This window comes from Arachis ipaensis, chromosome B9, assembly GCF_059453495.1.
Source record: "Arachis ipaensis isolate K30076 ecotype BB chromosome B9, ASM5945349v1, whole genome shotgun sequence".
NCBI classification, from domain to species: domain Eukaryota; kingdom Viridiplantae; phylum Streptophyta; class Magnoliopsida; order Fabales; family Fabaceae; genus Arachis; species Arachis ipaensis.
This window is the reverse complement of record NC_142444.1, coordinates 30678446-30697445: the sequence shown is the minus strand read 5'-3', so window position 1 is coordinate 30697445 and position 19000 is coordinate 30678446. Positions and strand designations below refer to the sequence as shown.

Sequence of the window (19000 nt, the reverse complement as noted above, 5' to 3'; positions counted from 1 at the left end):
GCTTACGCGTCGCTTGTCCTTGCTGCCTCCCACGTGCACGCGTGGGCGACGCTCGCCTCGCGCGCTGTTTCTTTCCCTTTCTTTTTCTTTCCTCTTCTCTCTTCCTTTTCTTTTCTTCTTCTTTCTTCTCTCCTTTCTTCTTCTCTCTTCTTCCTTTCTTACTTTCTTTCTTCTCCCTCTCTTCAAAAGTTTACTTCTCATTTTTCTTATTTTTCATTTTCTTTTGTATGTAGCATTTGCTTATTTTCATTCATTACATTTTAATTTTGTTTTTATAGCTTGTTCTTGTTTTCTCTTCTAAGTTTCTTATTTTAATAATTGTGTTGAACTTTCTTACTCAATTATTGAGACTTTCTTGGTTAGTTTTGGTACTTCTTGACTTGCTTGATATTGTTGGGTGATGAAATTTCTAAGTCAATGCTTAACCTTCGATGATTCTTGCGTCCTTTGTGCATTGACATGAACTTTTAATATCTTTCATAACCCACTCTTTCTTGTTTGAACTTGATGCTCAACATGCTCTTCATGGCATTCCCTTATGCTTTGACTTTACTCTTGCATCAAGGATTAGTTGATATGCCTTAGCTTATACTTTTTTCTCATTTACATATTGTAGCTACCATGTAGTTGAGAACCATATTCTTATTTGGCATTAGCCCCCGCTTATGTTCTATTTACTTTGATATCTTTGTTGTAGGCTTAATTTTCTTTCTTTTTCTCTCCTTTTAGGCTGGCCACCAAGAAGGAAAGGAAAGGAGAAGCTTCTAAGTGGGGCAACAAACAAGTCCATCCGCACAATCGTTTGAAGGAGCTCATCAATTGTAGCAACCCGTCCACCTTGCTCTTCTTTGCATACACCGAGGACGGTGCAATCTTCAAGTGTGGGGAGGTTCGGTCGTCCGACCGATCTCCATGGGTAACAATTTCCTTTTTCAACACTAATTCTTAATTTTATTCGTTAGTTAGTTGTTGCATTGCATGATAGGGTGCATGATATTTAGGGTTTGTATATATTCTACCACTTCTTTTTATGTTAGTACTACTTGGTTAGGGTGATGATTTCTTTTCCAAGAAAACTGTTTTTTGTTGAACTTGCTTGAAGAATTTATTTTGGAATATGGTTTTTGAGATAAGAAGACAAGGATGTGAGTTTTGAGCCCAATTGTGTGGTTACATCATATAACCACTTATTTCCATTCTTGTGTGCATTATTCTCTTTCTATGATTGTAATCTTTGATTTGTTTGATTCTTTATGTCTATTATTCTATGTATAAATGCATTTATATGATTGAGGCCATCATTTTATTTAACACACTTACCCAAATAGCCTACTTTTCATCAATCATTGTTAGCCAATTTTGAGCCTATTTAATCCCTTTTGTTCTTAATTGTAGCACATCACTACCCCTAAGTGAAAAATAATAAATATCCCTTAATTTGGATCTTTGATTAGCTTAGGCTAGCGAGAGTGTGTATCATTTGGGTATGGAAAACTTGGGACATTGGTTGAGGTAAAAGTGTGTTTTTGTTGAAGATTTTGGGAATTGGGTATGTACTTATGCATTAAATGTTTAAACCATATGCATTGATGTTCTTGTATATATTTTAGTTTGAAAAAAGAAATTGAGAAAAAGAAAAGAAAAATAAACATAGAAAAAATATATATATAGAAAAAAAATGTAATAAAAAGGGGACAAAATGCCCAAAGTAAAGTTCAACAAAAATCAATGCATATGTGTGGTGATAAAAAAGAGAATGCATGAGTGTGTGAAAAAAAGTGAAAATCATGGGTAGCTAGGTATTGTATTAGAATTTTATAGGTTGTTATAAGTGTTTGGTGAGAGCTTAGCTTAATCAAAGATTCAAATTTCAAGCTCACTTGACCATATGCATCCCTACCTTTATCCTAGACCCATTACAACTTATGAATAAGACCTCATGATACTTGTATGCATGCATTGAATAATCGTGATTGTTAGATAAAAAACAAATCTTAAAAAGCATGATTAGAAGAGAATTGAGTGATCAACTCTATACACTTGAGTGACTAGAGCGGATACACTTCCGGTGAGGGTTCGATGCTCAATTCCTTGTTCCCGGCTTTCATGAGCTTTCTTCTTGCAAGTTTATTCGAACTTCAATTTTTGTATTTGAATTGGTAGGATTTATGAATCATCATAATATGTTAACCCTACTTGTTCGTATATGTTCTTGGAGATTGATTTACTTTTAACCAAGTAGGTAGAATCATTTCGCATTTAGTTGTATTCATATAGATAGATGCATTTAGATTATTTGCATTGAATAAATGTTCATACCCCTTTTCTTGTCTTTCTTGGTTTAGCATGAGGACATGCTTGGTTTAAGTGTGGGGAGATTTGATAAACTCCAATTTTGTGGTTTATCTTGTGTTGAATTTAGGAGATTTTACCAACTTTTCTCACATTTATTCAATGATATAGCATGGTTTTGTAATTCTCCCTAAATTTGTGCTTAAGTGTGAAAACATGCTTTTTAAGGCTTTAAATTGCTAATTTAATTAACTTTAATTTCATTCGATGCCTTGATGTGTTTGTTGAATGATTTTAGGTTCATAAGGCAAGTATTGGATGGAAGAAGTGAAGAGAAAAGCATGCAAAGTGGAGAATTCATGGAAAAACAAGGATTTGGAGTGTATACATCGACGTGCACGCGTGAAGATGAGGTCGTCCAGTCGACGCATACGCGTGACATGACACGTACACATGAGAAGAAAACCGCCAGACGATGCGTACGCGTGGCCCATGCGTACACGTCATAGCGGGCACGTGACCTCATTAAAGTGAAAACTATGGGGGCGATTTCTGAGCTTTCCAGGCGCAAATCCAACTGATTCCAGGGACTATTTCATGCATAATTGAAGATTGGACAAAGGGGGAGCACTTAGTTATAGGATAGCATCATGTAGGTTAGTTTTCTAGAGAGAGAAGCTCCCTTTTCTCTCTAGAATTAGGGTTCTTAGGTTTATTTTGCATCTTAGATCTAGGTTCAATTTCTTATGTTCATCTTGTTTTCTTTACAATTTCTTGTTCTTACATCTTTGTTCTTCTTAGTTTTCTTGTTAATTTTCCTTTTATGCCTCTTTTATGTTGATGAACTCTTGTTGGATTTGGATCTCTTTTAATGTAATTTGATGTTTGATGTTCTTTTTTTATTGTTAATTTGAGTTGTTATTGTTGATTCCTTGTATTGGGTAGTTGTAGATTTTACTATTTCTTGCCATTTGCCATGCTTACCTTTTATGCCTTCCAAGTGTTTGACAAAATGCTCAGTTGGATGTTAGAGTAGCTTTTTGAGCATTCTTGGCTTGAAAAGAGAAATTGAGCGATCTTGAGTCATTAATACCCAATTTAGATTGGTGATCTAGAGTTGTTAGTTAATATTATTTCCATTGACTTTAATCTCTTGCTAATTCCGTTAGTGAGTTGATTAGGATTTTTGGATTGAGATTAACTAGTCTTATTTGACTTTCTCTTATGGAAGATAACTATACACCTTCTTCCAACATTGGGGATGACGAAATAAGATAAATTCTTGTTAATCACTGTTATCATTAGTGACTAGGATAGAAAGCCTATATTCTCAATCCTTACCATGAATGTCTCTCTTTATTAATTGCTTTCTTTAATTATTTTCTTTACTTTTCTTGTCATTTATTTTCTTGCCCTTTTACCAAATCAAACCCCTCTTGTTCCTTCATAGCCAATCAGGACCACAATTCCGACGCAAGAAAGGGGTGAAATTGAGATCCTCATTATGGAAATCTTTGCAAGAATGAAAAAGAGAAAATACAGCCTAAAATTGGTTTTCATCCGATTGTGCTTTTGGGAAATTTGGCTTTAAATTAGCCAATCAGAAGCCTTCAATGTGCTGTTTATCTATAGCACCCCCTCCAGGCTTTATCATATATTTTTTAAAAATGGCATTAAGCCATAGTTGGAGAAGCTAGAGAAGGCCACCTGTACTGATCAAATAGTTGTTTCGAAGACAATTAACAAACTGGCCAAGTTCTTTGAAAATATGCCTTAGAAGAAGCTTGGCCAAGTTGAGATGGTTTCCTTCATGGAGTAGAGCAGCAAGAGGAAGGAAAAGATTTTGTATCTGAACACTTCGAGAGCAGAAGATGATCGCATTTAGCCAGTAGAACAGAAAAGCTACATGTTCATCATCCGTAATGGGAATGCCCTCTGCACCCATGTGATGAGCAATAAAATCGCTGTAAGAAGTCATAGAAGCAATATTGTACTGATGTCTAGGTTGCATGTCAGAGGTAAAATCTAGAGGACTAATTGGAAGTCCTGTGATAGCAGTTATGTCAAGGAGTGACATACCAATCATTTCACAAGGAAGGTGGAAGTTGTTGGTAGTCCTGTTCCAGAAAAAGGTTACGGCTCCAATCATCCAAAGGAGTGTCAAAGGTGAAAAGTAAGAAAGTCTCAGAAGATCTTGGATTCCAAGAGCCCCCCAAGCCGTGCTCTTCGATGGAGCAAGGCACCCATAATAAGTGATGAATCCATATTTGATGATGATTTTTGGTTAGAATTGAATGGATTTTCATCACATAAACTCACACTTATTCCCTTGAAAAGCATGCTTTTGATCTCTCCTCCCAATTTGTGTTTGATCATGAAAATATGCTCTTTTATACTTAATTTAATCTATTTTATTTCATTTGTCTTCCATTCGATGCCTTGATATTGTTAGTGAGTGCTTTCAGGTGTGTAAGGTAGGAATGGATTGGAGAAAATAGAAGAAGAGTATGCAAAGAGGAGGAAGCAAGAGAAATCAAAGGAGTGAGCTCAGAGATGTGTGCGTGCGCACAGGTAGCTACCTGTGCGTACGCACAGCCATCCAAGCAAAGCGTGTAGAGTGCAGTGAGCGCGTCGCGCGTCCAGCCTTGCATCGCCTAGTGTGCGTGCGCACAACTGCTTGTGCGTACGCACAGGCCTGGATTTCTCGCGAAGTGTGCGGACACACGGGTCTGTGCGTCCGCACAGGTGTCCGCACATGACTTCATTAAAATAGCACGTGCCTCACAATTTGGGGGCTTTGGAGGCCCATTTTTGAAGTCTTCTAGCTTATATTGGAGGGGAGAATGAAGCCATAACATATCATATCATTTAGTATAGTTTAGGAGTAGTAGTAGGAAGTTTTAGTTTAGTTTTTCTCTAAGTTTTTCATCATCTCTATTAGGGTTTATATTAGGGTTTTACATTCAAGTGCCATTTTCATTTTTGATCTTGGATTTTGCAAGCTCTCGTTGTAAGTAATTTCTTGTTATTACTCTTTATAGTTACATTGCCATTACTCTTTCTTCTAATTCAAGTTATAGTTCAATTTTACTTTTCTCTTGCAATTTCAATTTCTTGTTGATGAATTTGATGTTGGATGTTGATTATATTCTCTCTTGTGTTATCTTTGTTGATTGAGATCAATTGTTGCTTTTAGTTTCAAGTCTTTACTCATTTTTCTCATGTTTAAGCTTTTTGCCCACCAAGTGTTTGACAAAATGTCAAACATGGTTTTAGGCTAAATTATTGGTTCTTGGCTTGGGTAAAGTGAGCAAGTGGGTTCCTAGAGTTGGAATGTCCAACATTTAGTTTCAATTCTTCGGTTGTTAATTGTTCTTGTTCCCACTAATGCTAATTTGTTGCTAAGGTAATTAGCAAGCAAGTTAGGATTTGTGGGTTAAGGACACTTATGCTCACTTAACTTACTTTTCGACGTGAGGGTTGATCAAGTGAGACTAATCCATTATAATTGTCATAGTTGTGGTTCCAAAAAGGAAAGGACCCTTAGCTCACTCCAAGCCAAGACTCCTATTTGATGCTTTCAATCTTTTATACCTTTATATGTTGATTTCTTTTATACTTTACTTGTTTATATTACATAGTCGGTTCTTTAATATCTTAATTAGTTCAATCATTATAATTTTGCATGTTCTTTTATTGCTTTATATGTTAATTTCTTCATTCACAACCCGTTGATCACTACAATCGGAATTACACACTCGTTGTTCTAAAGTGCTCCTAGGGAAACGACTCGGGAGTCTAATACTCTCGGTTAATTTGGTTTTGCTTGTGACATATCTTGTGAATTTCCAATTTGATCCGAGGGGCCAATTCGTCGGGTCGGGACTATACTTGCAACGTTAAATCTGTTTTCTTTGGATAACCGAGTTCCTAACCCACATGTGAATTAATCCTAGCCTCTCTCATTATCACCAAGCTGTGAAGTCAGTTCCACGAGGGTTGATTTTCGGGTTATTCTAAAAAGGTTTTTGATTGGTGAAAAAAGAGATATCAAGGTCTTGATTAGTCGACAGATCTTCCCCTTGAGCACTAGGGAAGAAAGAAAGTTTTTTGTTTACCCTTTCCAGATTCTCGATGAGACCAATGAAACAATGGATATCTTCACCCACAGTAAAGGGAATAAGGATTCTAGGGTCATTAACTTGAAGTTGTGGGTCATCAATGACTTCATCATTGACCTGATTTAACACATGGAGAGCTGGAGGAGCCGGTGGTTGCACCATGGGACCTTTTCCCTTGTCCTGTGCAACAATGTGGGATGAAGAAGCAGCCATTGATGAATAAAGAAGAATGAAGGTTGAAGAATAAAGACAGAAGGGTGAATGCAATAGAAATTGAGAGAATAAGAGTTTGAAAAAGATGAACAAAGATAGAAGTGTCGAATTTAAAGGAAATTTTTGTTTAGCCGTTATTATAGAGGGAATTCAAAGGAAAAGGAGGTAACTTTACGAAGAAGGCAAAGTGGTGGAGAGAGAAAATGTGAATCGTGGGAGACGTGTCAAACGGGTCCGAATTAATGGAGAAGATAAATGGTAATTATTATTGGGTAAGGAGACTGACATTTGGAGTAGGATTAAGTGTTTCATCTTCCAAGAAATGATTTCGAAGATAAACACATTAATCCTAGGGGGCAATTTGTTAGTCAAAATAATTATTTCGAAAGAATAGGCTGATTCGAAACAATGGTGAAGGGTCAAGAAAGAAGCAAAAGTCGAAATGACGAACGTGCAGGTATTTATTAGAAGTTATTTGACACGGACTCGACCTAGACACCTTGGTAAATCGAACAAGTATTTGATTGAAGAATCTAACATTTGTTCGAATAAAGAATCAGGCAGTTTTCATTAAGTAGAGAAGTTGAAGGCTTTCTTTGAGTGAGGAATTTATGGGTAACATCTGTGAGAAAAAGAGCGTGAACAGTTACCTAAGAATTCGCATACAAGGCAGCATTGTGTAATTAATGATTGGTTACAGACATAGGTTATAAATATTAGTAAGTTTTAGGAAATAGGGGTTGGAACTTTTTTTCAGAAATACACTCATGCACACTCACATCCCAGTGAATTTCTGAGTCTGCATTCGAGTTCAATTTCTGTAGGGTTCCTTCCATTGCCTTTAAATTTTCATTTACAATTTCTGTAAACTTTACTTTTTCTTGTCAAATTTATCTTCAAAGCATCTTTTAATTTTATTGTCAGATTTACATTCAAAGTGTCTTTTACTTATTCGCTCAATTTATGTTTCAGTATCTTTAAGTTTCCTACCCAAAGTCCTATGATCAAATCGAAGGCATTTTAATCGCTTTCTTTATAATTCAGTACAAGTCATTTCGATTTCAGTCAGTTTACTTTTCAAATCTTTTTTTTACACTTCTTTTATCTTTTTTTGCACATTTCGAACTTATTTCCTATCTTAATACTCGTCTAATTCGAGAACCTTCAATGCACTTATAGAACTGGTACTTGTAAAAGAGAAGTAGATTTTGCTCCCAGACCATTAGAATTAAACTACTATCAATTTACTAAAAATCGACAAAACATTAATTCTACTGTGTTAGTGATGAGCGGATAATTTATACGCTTTTTGGCATTGTTTTTAGTATATTTTAGTTAGTTTTTATTATATTTTTATTATTTTTTAAATAAAATTCACTTTTCTGGACTTTACTATGAGTTTGTGTGTTTTTCTATGATTTCAGGTATTTTCTGGCTGAAATTGAGGGACCTGAGCAAAAATCTGATTCAGAGGCTGAAAAAGGACTACAGATGCTGTTGGATTCTGACCTCCCTGCACTCAAAGTGAATTTTCTGGAGCTACAGAAGCCCAATTGGCGCGCTCCTAATTGCGTTAGAAAGTAGACATCCTGGGTTTTCCAGCAATATATAATAGTTCATACTTTGCCTGAGATTTGATGGCCCAAACAGGCGTTCCAAGTCAGCTCAAGAATTCTAGCGTTTAACACTGAAACTGGCACAAAAGCTGGAGTTAAACGCCCAAACCGACACAAAAGATGGCGTTTAACTCCAAGAAAAGTCTCTACACATGGAAGTTTCAATGCTCAGCCCAAGCACACACCAAGTGGGCCCGGAAGAAGATTTCTGCATTAATTACTTATTTTCTGTAAACCCTAGGCTACTAGTTCTCTATAAATAGGACCCTTTTACTATTGTATTTTCATCTTTGATAAGTCTTATGCTATCTTAGACGCTTTTGGAGGCTGGCCTCACGGCCATGCATAAACCTTGTTCTTATGTATTTTTAATGGTGGAGTTTCTACACATCATAGATTAAGGTGTGGAGCTCTGCTGTTCTTCATAAATTAATACAAGTACTATTGTTTTTCTATTCAACTCAAGTCTATTTCTTCTCCAAGATATTCATTCGCACCCAAGAACATGATGAATGTGATGATTATGTGACACTCATCACCATTCTCACCTATGAATATGTGACTGACAACCACTTCCGTTCTACATGCAAACAAGCTTGAATGTGTATCTCTTGGGTTTCTAATCTAAGATTAGAACCTTCGTGGTATAGGATAGAATTATTGGCGGCCATTCCTGAGATCTGGAATGTCTAAACCTTGTCTGTAATATTCTGAGTAGGATCTGGGAAGGGATGACTGTGACGAGCTTCAAACTTGCGAGTGTTGGGCGTGTGACAGACGCAAAAGGATCAATGGATCCTATTCCAACATGATCGAGAACCGACAAATGATTAGCCGTGCGGTGACAGCATGCGTAGAACATTTTCACTGAGAGGACGGGAAGTAGCCATTGACAACGGTGATGCCCAACATAAAGCTTGCCATGGAAAGGAGTATGATTGATTGGAAGAAGGCAATAGGAAAGCAGAGGTTCGAGAGGAACAAAGTATCTTCATATGCTTATCTGAAATTCCTACCAATGAATTACATAAGTATCTCTATCTCTATCTTTATTTTATGTTTTATTCATATTTTTATTATCAATCCTCCATAACCATTTGAATCTGCCTGACTGAGATTTACAAGATGACCATAGCTTGCTTCAAGCCGACAATCTCCGTGGGATCGACCCTTACTCACGTAAGGTATTACTTGGACGACCTAGTGCACTTGCTGGTTAGTTTTGTGGAATTGTGACAAAGTGTGATTCACGTTTGAGAGCTCCAAGTCCTTTGGCACCATTGTTGATGATCACAATTTCGTGCACCAGTTAGTGCCACAGAAATTCAATTTATAGTGGTTATGGAAGGTGGAATTTGATTGTTTGTGAAATAGCCATGGCGCCGTTGCCGGGGAGTTGCAATTGTGTGCTAAATTATTAATTAGTGTACATATTTTTATTTTTATTTGCATATTTTATTTTTATTTTATTACCATGAGCTATATGTTTCTTTCATTGAATGACGCGTTCATTGCCTGATCTGAGCTTAGCCGCATTTGATTCCGAAATTGAAAGAACTATTTCACGTATTAGGCGAGCTTGACGTCAGTTAGCCTCTGAAGGTGGTGAAGTGATTGTTATCGATTCACCAGTCTCATCTGAGGGCGAATCTGAACCGCCATCTGAGAACGAAACAAGCTCCTTTACTATTGATTCAGTTGATTCACATGCAGATAACATAGCAGCACCTAGGAGGATTACTCTCAGGAAGCTGGAGCCCCAGATTTTACACTGCAGCCGTATCAAGTGCATCATCCAACTCTGGCTGCAGATTTTGAGCTGAAGACTGCATTAATCAAGTTGATGCCCAAGTTTCATGGCTTTCCTGCTCTACTGTTAGGCGTCATGGTGCGAATGAAACTTCTATTCTGTTAACCGCCTTCCCGTTTTCTCTTAAGGGAAAGGCAAGGGAGTGGTACTACTCCCAACCTGAAGTGACTGTTACTAACTGGGATACGCTCAGGAGAGAATTTATGGAAAAATACTTTCCAGCTGAAGTTACTGACAGATTAAGGAAAGAGATCTCATACATTATTCAAGGAGAATCAGAAACTCTCTATGAGTACTGGGAGCGTTTTAAGAACCTTCTGGATGCATGCCCCCATCATATGATTGATAGGCTAGTGTTAATCAGCTATTTCACTCAAGAAATGAAGCATCGGGATAAAACCACACTAGATGGTGCTAGTAATGGTTCTTTGAAAAAGTACAAGACCGCAGATGAAGCATGGAAACTGATCAGCAATTTAGCTGAGTATATATGAAATGACTAACCTACTGAAGCAAATGCAGTTGAACCAATAACAAGCTCAGCCTGCCACACCACAACAAAGCCAACAGCTAGTCCCACAAAGAGTATGCGAAATCTGTGCTGACTATAGTCATTATACTGATGAATGCCCGCAACTCCAACAAGAAGATAACACTGTGGCAGCCACTCATAACTTCTATGACCGCCCGAACCAAGGATATAATCAACAAGGCGGCAACTACAACCAAGGAGGAAACTATAACCAAGGATGGCAAGACAACTCCAACCAAGGTTGGAGAGATAATTTCAACCATGGCTGGAGAGATAACTATAACAGAGGAGGTAGAGACAATAATGGAAACCAGAGGTGGAATAACAACAATAGACAGCAGAATCAGAACCAACCTTACAGGGCTCCTCACCTGAGATAGTCACAAGGACCCCAGCATAACCAACAACAAGTCCCACAAATCACTTATCCCACTTCCTCATCAACTGACGAGATGCTTCATTCTCTTGCACAAGGACAACAAGACATGCAGACTACACTGAACTCTACTTTAAATGGTCTGAATGCCACTTTACAAGCTCTCGCCACCCGGATAGAATCACTACCTGCTTCCACCAACCAACCTTCAAGCTCTAGTGGAATTCCTTCTCAACCCTTACCTAACCCCAAGGGTGGCATCAATGCCATCACTTTAAGGTCCGGAACCACACTGCCAGAAAGGACCCAGGAGGAGCGAAGCCCAATAGAACACGCCCCAATTGAAGACTCAATGGAAGTAGAAGATGCTGAAATGGAAGATGCTGAAGAGGAAGATGAAGTACAAGACAATGTTGAAGAAGAATTAGCTCAGCCAAGGAATGGAGCACCAAAGGATACAGAATCCGCAAGTAGCGCCATCCCTATCCCATTCCCACACCTTGCAAGAAAGCCCCGAAAGCAGGTGGAACTTGATCCCAAAATGGTAGAAATTTTCAAAAAGGTTGAGGTAACTGTTCCCCTTTTTTATGTTATTCAGCAAGTACCTAAATATGCAAATTTTCTGAAAGATTTATGCATTCATAAGGATAGAATTAATGAGTTAGAAACTATTCCTTTAGGTAGTTTTATATCCGCTTTAATGGGAAGTATACCTAAAAAATGTAGTGATCCAGGTCTATGTATGGTAAACTGTACCATTGGAGGTGTAAAATTTTCTGATTGCATGTGTGACTTAGGAGCATGTGTTAGTATAATGCCATTGTCTATATATGATACTTTAAGGCTCCCTCCCTTAAAAAGGTCGGCAACTTGTTTTGTGTTAGCAGATAAAAGCATTATTACAATAGTTGGAATTGCTGAAGATGTATTAGTGAGCATTAAGGGGCTCACCTTTTCTATTGACTTTTATATCTTGGAAATACCCCCTAATGACTCAGGAAGACCATCATCAATCCTGCTTGGGAGACCATTCCTGAAAACCTCAAAGTTCAAGCTGGATGCATTCTCAGGAACTTACTCCTTTGAGATAGATGGTAGAACAGTAAGTTTTAGTTTAAATGAAGCTATGAAGCACCCTCCGGAAGATCATTCTATCTTCCAGTGCGATATTATTGATGAAACTATAGCTGAAGTTCATCAAGAAGAATTAGAAGAGAAGCACCTGGAGCAAGGTCCAAGTGTGGGGACACCCTCTGAACATAATAAAGACACTTTATCATTACCACCAGCCCCGGATGATCCAGAACCTAACCATGAGCAGAAATTGGAATTGAAGCCCCTCCCTCCACGCCTCAAGTATGCTTACCTTGAGGATAATCAGAAGTTCCCAGTCATCATTGCAAGGGAACTCACTTTTCAACAAGAGGAGCAACTGCTTAGTGTGCTGAAAAAGCACAAGAAAGTAATTGGGTGGAGCTTGGCAGATATAGTAGGCATCAATCCTCAAGTTTGTGAGCACAGAATATATTTAGAAGAGGAATCAAAACCCGTCCGTCAATCCTAAAGAAGATTGAATCCCACCATCTTGGAAGTTGTCAAGAAAGAAGTAACCAGACTACTTGAAGTAGATATCATTTACCCCATCTCAAACAGTGAATGAGTTAGTCCAGTACAAGTGGTGCCCAAGAAGTCTGGAGTCACAACAGTCAAGAATGAGCATGGCGAACTCCTGACAACTAGAGTGCAGAATTCATGGAGGGTTTATATTGACTATAGGCGTCTCAACCAAGCTACTCGCAAGGATCATTACCCCTTGCCATTTATTGATCAGATGCTCGATCGCCTGTCAGGTAAATCCCATTATTGCTTTTTAGATGGTTATACAGGCAACTTTCAAATTCATATAGCTCTTGAGGATCAGGAGAAGACCACTTTTACATGTCCCTTTGGAACGTATGCTTATAAACGAATGCCTTTTGGATTATGTAATGCACCTGCTACTTTCCAAAGATGCATGATGAGTATCTTTTCAGATCTTATTGAGAACTGTATGGAAGTTTTTATGGATGATTTTAGCATATATGGTGATTCATTTGACCTTGGCTTAGATAGTCTAGCTAGAGTACTAGACAGATGTGTTAGTTCAAACCTTGTATTGAAGTTTGAAAAATGTCACTTTATGGTAAAACAAGGGATTATTCTAGGACATGTTGTCTCTAAAACTGGTATTTCAGTAGATCCAGCAAAGGTAGATGTCATTTCTAGTTTACCTTACCCCTCCTCTATGAGGGAAGTCCGTTCGTTCCTTGGTCATGCAGGTTTTTACAGGAGATTCATTAAGGACTTCAGTAAGGTAGCATTATCCTTATCCAGACTGCTACAGAAAGATATTGAGTTCAAATTCAGTGAAGATTGCATGAGAGTGTTTGATAAGATAAAGATCGCCCTGACTCAAGTCCCAATTGTGAGAGGACCAGACTGGAGCCAGCAATTTGAAATTATGTGTGATGCCTCCAACCATGCAGTAGGAGCGGCGCTGGCTCAGCGCGAAGGTAAGGACCCCTTCGTAATTGCTTATGCATCTAAAACCTTAGATGCTGCTCAGTCTAATTACACTACTACTAAAAAAGAGCTTCTTGCTATTGTTTTCGCTCTGGATAAATTCTGAGCCTATTTACTTGGTACTAAGGTAGTAGTGTATTCAGACCATGCAGCTCTAAAATATTTATTAGCTAAAAAAGAGTCCAAACCAAGGCTAATACGATGGATACTGTTGCTACAAGAATTTGATTTAGAAATTAAAGATAGGAGTGGTAACCAGAATTTAGTGGCAGACCACTTGAGTCGCCTTGAGCACATTAAGGATGACTCCACTCCTATCAATGATACTTTTCCATTTGATAGTTTGCAAGCAGTATCCGAAGTAGTTCCTTGGTATGCACCTGTAGCTAATTATCTAGTTAGCCATACCTTCCTTCCAAATTTTACTAAACATTAAAGGGACAAGCTGAAAAGCGAGTCTAAAATTATATATGGGATGACCCATATTTATGGAGGTGTGGTGCTGACCAGGTAATTAGAAGGTGTGTACCTCAAACAGAATTCAAGTCCATTTTAGAGGCATGCCACTCCTCTGAGAGTGGAGGACATTTTGGCCCTCAAAGAACAGCTAGAAAAATCTTAGACTGTGAATTTTGGTGGCCTACTCTTTTTAAAGATGCTGCTGAATTTTGTAAATCTTGTTCCCCATGCCAAATATTTGGTAATATATCCAAGAGGGATGAGATGCCTCAACAGATTATGCTTTTCTGTGAAATTTTTGATGTTTGGGGCATTGATTTCATGGGTCCATTTCTAAACTCTAATGGTTACCTTTATATACTGTTAGCTGTAGATTACGTTTCTAAATAGGTGGAAGCAATTCCTACCCGTACTGATGATACTAACACTATTGTTTCCTTTGTTAGAAATCATATTATATGTCGCTTTGGATCACCACGAGCAATCGTGAGTGATCAAGGCACTCACTTTTGTAACAGGAGACTAACAGGATTACTGAAGAAGCATGGGATTGTTCACAAAATAGCAACAGCTTATCATCCTCAAACCAATGGACAAGCAGAAGTGTCTAACAGGGAGATTAAACGCATTCTGGAGAAAATAGTAAAGCCCCATAGGAAAGACTGGAGTGCAAGGCTACAAGATGCACTCTAGGCATATAGAACAGCATACAAAACACCTATCAGGATGAGCCCCTTCCACTTAGTGTACGAAAAGGCTTGCCACCTTCCAGTAGAGGTGGAACACAAGGCCTTTTGGGCTGTAAGGGAATGCAATATGAATTTTGAAGAATATGGTGCTGAAAGAAAGCTGCAACTAGCAGAGTTAGAGAATCTTCGCCTAGAAGCATATGATAATTCCAGGCGATACAAGGAAAAGATGAAGGCTGTCAATGACAAACACATAAAAAGGAGAGAATTCAGACCAGGGGAGTTAGTTCTTCTTTATAACTCCAGACTGAGGCTTATGCCAGGCAAACTAAGATCACGATGGGAAGGTCCCTATAGAGTAGAAAAGGCAGAGCCATACAGAGTTTTTCACCTGTATCATCCTTCTAGCTCCAAATTCCTACAGGTCAACGGACATCGCCTAAAGCTTTATCATGGAGAAAAGATTAAGGATCACAAAGAACTAGAGGTCTTCCTCTTGGAAGACCCACCAACAGTAGCAGAATAAGCTTGAAGAACATCCAACTTAAGGACGTAAAAGCAAAGTGCTAGGTGGGAGACAACCCACCATGGTATGATCGTTCAGTTTCAGTCTTAGTTTTATTTTACTTTATTCTATTTTTTTTGTTAATGACTCTTCTCATAATCTCTGCATATAGCCTGCATTTGCATTTGCATTCTGTATATAAAAAAAAAAAAGAAGAGAGGCACGCGACGCGCCAGCGTCGCTGACGCGTCCGCGTCATAGTGCATTAAAAACTAGGAAGAAACGAAGCAGAAAGTCACGCGAAAGCGTGGCTGGAGGCGTGCCTTAGGCACAAACATGCCCACGTGACCGAGTCGCTGACGCGCTCGCGTCGTTTGCGAAATAGCCTCCCCACGCATCCACGTCGCCCATGCGACCGCGTGCCACTGCAAAATCGATGTAAAGAAGTATATGGCAGTAAGTTATGATGGAGTTGGGCTGGAATGATGCTAGAAGCACAAGCCATACCACGCGAAGGCGTGCCCCATGCGTCCACGTCATTTCTCAAAATATGGCCATTCACGCGATCGCGCCACCCACGCGTCCGCGTCACCTGAAAATAGCGTCAACCACGCGAACGCTGCCCCACGCGTCCGCGTCGCCTGCGCCACACAATTTATCCAAATCAACGCCAGAATTCCTATCTTTTCTTCCCTAATCCTAATTCTTTCTTCCTCCTTTCTTACTTTCTTTTTCTTCGTTTATTTACCTTCTCATCATTATTCTCTTTCATTCTATTTTTACTTAATTTATCTGCATGCTTTCATTCATTGCATTTTAATTTTGTGCATATTTTTATTTTCTTTTCTAAATTTATTAGTTTTTCTATTGGTGTTAAATTTTCTTATTCAACTGTTACATCTTTTCTTGGATTGTTCTGGTGCTTCATGACTTGTTTTATTCTGATTGGGTAATATTATTTAAATCAATGCTAATCTTTTATGATACTTGCACTCCTCTTGCATTGATATGAACTTACACTGTCTTTCATTATCCACACTCTCTTCCCTATTGTTGCAATTTTTTGCACTACTGATATGCCATTTGCTTCTACTGTTTTCTCACTTGCATGTTGTAGCTACCATGTAATTGAGACCCTCATCATTTGGCATTAACCTAACCATATTTTATTTGTTTCCTATCTTTATTTCTGGGTTACTTTTCTTTTTTTCCTCTTCTTTCAGGATGGCCACCAAAGAAGGGAAAGGGAAAGCTTCTAAATGGGGAAACAGACAAGTTCCATCTGCACAATCTTTGGAGAATAGCATCAGTTGTAGCAGCCCGTCCACTTACACATCTCAGAATGCACCGAGAACGGTGCAATCTTTGAGTGTGGGGAGGTTGATACCGATCTCCATGGGTTAGTTATTTCCTTCTCAACACCAATGTTTAAATTTTTTTTGTTAAATGAGTTGTTGCATTTGCATGTTTGTTTGATTTTTGTGCATATTTTACCACTTGGTTGAAGTAATATTTTCTTTTTCAAGAAACTTTTTATAGCATTCCACTAACTTGAATTAAAATTTTTATTGAATTTGTTTGAAGAAATATTATTTTGGAATATGGTTTAGAGCTCGAACACACAAAACCTGTGAGATTTTGAGCTTATTTGATTGGTTGTATTTTATCAACCAATATTTTATTTTTGGTGTGTGTTGTTCTCTCTAAAATTGTGATCTTTGTCTTGCTTGATTCTATATTTCCATTGTTTGATGTATACATGCACCTATATGATTGAGGCCCTTGTTTCACTAAGCTTACATACCCATATGGCCTTAACCTTTCATTATCCTTTGCAAACCAATTTGAGCCTATTTTACCCTTTTTATTCTTTACTTTAGCACATCATTAACTCTAAGCGGAAAATAATAATGTCCTTAATTTGAATCCTTGGTTAGCTTAGACTAGTGAGAGTGCTTATGATTTAAGTGTGGGAAAAGTGGGTTTGGAAAAGTTTGGTTTAAGAATTGGGTGTTGTATATCTTTATGAAAATGTGAAAGAAATGTTTTGGACATGTTCATGCATTCAATAATTTAATCATATGCATTGAGAAAAACAAAAGAAAAAAAGGCATATATATAAAGAAAATAAAAATAAAAAAATAAAAAAATAAAAAAAAGAGAGAAAAAGAAAAGAAAAAGAGCAAATAATAAAAGGGGACAAAATGCCCCAAAGTAAATGGTGAAAGCAATGCATATGAGTTGTACTCAGATTCGGACGCATGAATATGTGGAAAACATGGTTAATAGATAGTTAGATGTGGTATTATGATTACATGGATTGTCTAAGTTAGGTGGAAAGTTTAAGTTAATTAAGGATTCAGATTTTAGTCCACTTGGCCAAATACAATCCTACCTTGACCCTAACCCCATTATAACCCTTAAAAGACCTCTTGATATGTATATCTGTGCATTAAATTTTTGTTGATTGTTAGATGAAGAGCAAGCCTTTGAAAGCAAGATTAGTAGAGAATTGAGAGATCGAACCTTAAACACCTGAGCGATTAGAGTGCATACACTTCCGGTGAGGGTTCGATGCTTGATTCTTTGTTCTCGGCTTTCATGAGCTATTTTCTTCTGCAAGTTTACTTGTACTTTATTTTGTGATTTGAATTAGTGAAATCCAGTTCGTATTTGTTCTTGAAAGATTTGTTTACTTTTAACCAAGTAGGTAGAAACATTTTGCATGTAGTTGCATTCATATAGATATGTTGCATTTCATACTTTCTACCATTCCTCTTCACTCCTTTATAGTTTCTTGATGAGCGGATAATTTATACGCTTTTTGGCATTGTTTTTAGTATGTTTTTAGTAGAATCTAGTTACTTTTAGGGATGTTTTTATTAGTTTTTATGTTAAATTCACATTTCTGGACTTTACTATGAGTTTGTGTGTTTTTCTGTGATTTCAGGTATTTTCTGGCTGAAATTGAGGGACTTGAGCAAAAATCAGATTCAGAGGTTGAAGAAGGACTGCTGATGCTGTTGGATTCTGACCTCCCTGCACTCAAAGTGAAATTTCTGGAGCTACAGAACTCAAAATGGCGCTCTTCCAATTGCATTGGAAATTAGACATCCAGGGCTTTCCAGCAATGTATAATAGTCCATACTTTGAACGAGTTTAGATGACGTAAAAGGGCGTTGAACGCCAGTTCTACGCTGCTGTCTGGAGTTAAACGCCAGAAACAAGTCACAAACCAGAGTTGAACGCCAGAAATACGTTACAACCTGGCGTTCAACTCCAGAAAGAGCCTCTGCACGTGTAACATTCAAGCTCAGCCCAAGCACACACCAAGTGGACCCCAGAAGTGGATTTATGCATCAATTACTTACTTCTGTAAACCCTAGTAACTAGTTTAGTATAAATAGGACTTTTTACTATTGTATTTGACATCCGGGATTGTATTTTTGATCCTGTGATCACGTTTTGGGGACTGGCCTCTCGGCCATGCCTGAACCTTTCACTTATGTATTTTCAAACGGTAGAGTTTCTGTACTCCATAGATTAAGGTGTGGAGCTCTGCTGTTCTTCATGAATTAATGCAAAGTACTATTGTTTTTCTATTCAATTCAACTTATTCTGCTTCTAAGATATTCATTCATACTTCAACATGAATGTGATGAACGTGACAATCATCATCATTCCCTATGAACGCGTGCCTGACAACCACTTCCGTTCTACCTTCGATTGAATGATTATATCTTGGATCTCTTAATCAGAATCTTTGTGGTATAAGCTAGATTGATGGCGGCATTCATGAGAATCCGGAAAGTCTAAACCTTGTCT

The 19000-nt window shown here is 37.9% G+C and overlaps 1 protein-coding gene and 1 non-coding gene across 2 annotated transcripts in view; one reads left to right on the top strand and one right to left on the bottom strand.

The window, feature by feature from the left end:
* LOC107615294 (2-alkenal reductase (NADP(+)-dependent)-like) overlaps positions 1-19000 on the top strand; it is an 89975-nt gene that overhangs the window by 37351 nt on the left and 33624 nt on the right. The gene's annotated exons all lie outside the window — the stretch shown is intronic.
* Positions 10289-10395, bottom strand: LOC148544168 (small nucleolar RNA R71). The gene has a single exon (XR_015900501.1). It is a non-coding gene; the product is annotated as a small nucleolar RNA R71 (small nucleolar RNA).